Below are 3,849 nucleotides of genomic sequence, written 5' to 3'. Positions count from 1 at the left end.
CCCACCAGGTAAATTGGAGTTCGACAGGTAGAGCGTCCAATTGCACGGTTCAAAAGATTTCCAGCGACCGAATCCGGGCGTTTTGCAAAGCGCTCGAAACCAGACCTCTTCCTCGCTTGACGGTTCGTTTCAATCTGTTTCGCTTTACTTTGTGCTTTCCCATTTTATTCCCTTATATACCGTAATACGTTATAGAGTTGCCTGAGCAGGGTCTCCCTAAAACACCTGGTGATCTGCAGTACGTCAAAGATATCCGCCTCGGATCTTGTAACCACTCCTGTAAAACTCGTCGTACTCCAGAAACGTGACTGTCTGTTATAAAGTACAGACGGCCATTTATATATCTGAAACCTCCTCTAATTCCATCAGGGACTCCCTGCAACACGCTACTGGTCATTACCCAACATAGTGCCTCTGAGAGTGCATTCGTTAAGTTCTACAACAAATTTGGTCATCGGTAAAAAATGTCAGCAACTCACATATAATAAAAACCATCACGGATTCGATCTCACCCTGCTCACTGGGTCTTTAAAGTATGGGTCGACAATGTTAAACCTAATCCACTCGTCTTTATCGGTTAGGTGTATAGCGTCTAGCGTCGGAGCCAGTAGTTTGTACATACCGTAAAAGACTTCGCTCACCACTCTCACCCAGTATAATTAACAGACACAGCGTCACTCATGTCCGACAGGGTCGCCCACAAGTTTCAATCTTTTATTCCTACAATTCCACGTGTCACCGTCGAGTATCGGAGTGTTCACTTTAAGGTATCCTCTATTAACAGCATCTCCGTCATACAGCGGAGAAGCTACTTGACTTAATCGTTTACGGTCCAAATAACCATTTATCCTTATCCGTATCCGGTGTTCTTTCCTTCACATAATTTACAGTGCATGCGTCGGTACCTTCTTTAGGTTCGGCAACATTTAGAAACTCTGTAATTATTAAAGATAACTGTTCCGTCCGCAATACTTTTAGTAGCAGGCAATAGATTTTGACACTGAGAGAGTGTAACGGCATCGTTTGGTCCTTGACCATCGGCTACATTCACTAGTCTCCTCTTTTTTAGCGTCGATCGTGTCCTTGTCTATCGCCAGCGTTTTTTCATTCAGTTTTCCTGTTCAAAGTCTGTAGGTTTACAACCGTCGCCAGCGAGAAGAGGATCAGCCATCTGTCCGAGTCTTTTGTTATCACATTCCCAGACTTTACCATCACTAACTTCTTTTTAAGAGTGTTCGTTTTAAGATATTTTTAGCGTCACTGCATCTGTATCCCCCGCGGGATCACCTATCATGCGCAACCTGTAGTTGTCAAACCTGTAATATTTGCTGTTCGTGTCCTTATAGGGTACCTCCCTAGCAAGACGACGAAGAGTCAGAGCATCGGTCCAGAGTAGAGCATCACCTATGTTGCTAATCTTCTGTTACCTTTTAGCGTCCATCACATTTTTCTTGGATACAAGCGACACGTCAGACACAGTCTTGAGGACTGCGCTATCCACATTATTTTTATTTTCAAGGTCTGCAAGTTTTATAGCGTCTAGACTCTGCTGGGCGTCCGGCCACGTTAACATAACCGCTTGCCCTTGATATCGTAGTTGCCATCGACTGTGAGACTGAATCCTTGGTCCAGGCGGACCTCTCTTACTTCCTTCACGGACCGTATGACCAAAACTTGTCAACACTTCATTGTGGCAAGTGATGAAGACTCCTCCTGTACATTGCTCTTTATAAATATCTTATCCCAGTCAATATATGTGTTTTCATCAACATCTAAGACGCCGTGGAAGCGAGCCGGAGGTACGGTACGTGTGTATCTTATTGATCCAGTGAAATAGTTGAACTGCTAGACGCCTTATAACTTCTTCATTTGTATTTTTGTAAGCTGTTTATTTAGATTCTGCTGAATAAGCGCTTGATTCTGAAGGATTGCAATTTGAGAGTACAGTCTTTCTTACATCTTTTCTTTAGCTTTTTGTTTACAGTATTCGTAAACTCTCTGGATGTCTTGCTTCTTCAGAGATTGCGGCCTCTGACCAAACTTATTGATGGTCATCTCATCAATGATCTGAATCTCGCGTTACCATCACCTGATATAGTCTTTGATTCTTTTAGTTCTTCGATAATGTTTATTATTTCGTTCCTATGTCCCGTGTTACCGGTCTCTGCTGAGGACACGAGGAGTCTGAGTCTGTCACACACAGTTCGTTTGGGTCATCATAGTAGATAGGGTCTGGTGCTCCTACATCCTTATACCCACTACCGGTCTTTGGGAAGGAGTTGAGAAATAATGACTTTGTATTTCGTTGAAGCGTTTTACGGTTCACGTGATTTTTATAATTGTAACTTCTCTTGTGAGCAGAAGACAGTGTCAATATATCCTTGTAAGCTCTCATATCGTTTACGTTGTAACGTTTGTCATCAGGCAGACGATTAAAAAGCAATTCATAAAGTCCCTGTGTAGGTCTGTAGGACCGTTCACCTACGAGTATGCTACCGTCATCTCCAAATGATAACTTCTTATCTCCTACCATTTAGCGTATTGTTGTCGTAGCGTGGTCCGTACGTATGGTCGATCTTACTATGTTTACCTGACATATCCTTCATCATACTTGTCATGTACCTTATTGGTTTAGTGGATGGGAGAACGTGTTTCTGTATCCATGCAGATGCTGAAGAGTTGTCCTTCTTTCCGTGCTGAGTATATCACTGACGTCTGGTGACGACGGTCCTGCTTCAAGCACATCATCGTCCTGCAGGAACGCAGGTGTTTTGGGGGTTGACATAACGTCCGGAGTGAACTGTACGGCTGCCTCATCTTCATTTTCCTCTTCTTCTTTCTTGCTTTGGTTCGGGTTTTCGGTTCAGTTTTTACGGATCCTGTTGTTATTTTCGTAACTCTGACAGGATAGGTTTGTACTGTTTTTCTAGAATATACGTCTGTGGCCAGAGTTCCTATTCTCTGAACTGTTATACTTTTGCTTTATAGCTTTCCTCAAACGAGGTTATACTGAGAGTAAGGTCCTTCTCCTTTGAAAGCCATTGTTTAAACTGACAATGTGACTCGGTTTTAGTACTTTAATACTAACTACTTTATGGCAGTTCAACCTGTCTAAAGAAGAGGGCTCGTTTTTTATGCTTTCTTAGAAAGCGTACGACCTGCTTTAGTGACACCACGGTACCTAGCCCTCTTAGGTAAACTGTTCTCGGTATCTGTACAGGTCTATCAGGGTCCCTGAACACAAAGGTCCTTTTCCATCCGTCTCTCCACTGGGGTATCTCAGCTACAGTATACTTGTCACTCTCCACGTGCTTTTCCATATATTGTTTCAGATGCTCTATAGGTCTGTTCACCCTACTGTGTATGTGAATCATGTAAGAGTTGAGTTAACCAGAATTCACTTGGATTAGCTCCTGTAAAACTCCTCCAAGCCTCAAACTGTTTTTGGTATTTGTAATTGAGTAAGTCCCGTCACGCAGTGTTATTCCGAACTTATCGCAGTACATTGGTACGGTCCGGTAAAGCCAATTTGAGAAATTCTGTCGTAAACAGACTTTGACAAAGATTGTTTACACCAGCAAAATCTTTCTTCCTTTGACCTCGCGGTTAAACCGTCTGGGACGGGGCCGTAACCTACGTTGTAGCTAATGTCAATGTAGCACTTTGAAGCTAGAGCACGATTGTAGATCTTGACAGGGTTCCTGATTGGTATTAGTTCTCTCTGTAATGAGAATACAGCGAGCTGCATGCGGTATTTACACCCGTACTGGAGCATCCTTATACAGGTCTGCGCAAAGTTTACACTACCATGAGCGTTTCTCAACGGTACGATTTGACCGAATTGATCGG

Source organism: Homalodisca vitripennis, unplaced genomic scaffold (assembly GCF_021130785.1).
Source record: "Homalodisca vitripennis isolate AUS2020 unplaced genomic scaffold, UT_GWSS_2.1 ScUCBcl_3898;HRSCAF=9701, whole genome shotgun sequence".
Classification (NCBI taxonomy): Eukaryota; Metazoa; Arthropoda; class Insecta; order Hemiptera; family Cicadellidae; genus Homalodisca; species Homalodisca vitripennis.
The sequence above is the reverse complement of the archived record's forward strand: the minus strand, read 5'-3'. Positions refer to the sequence as shown.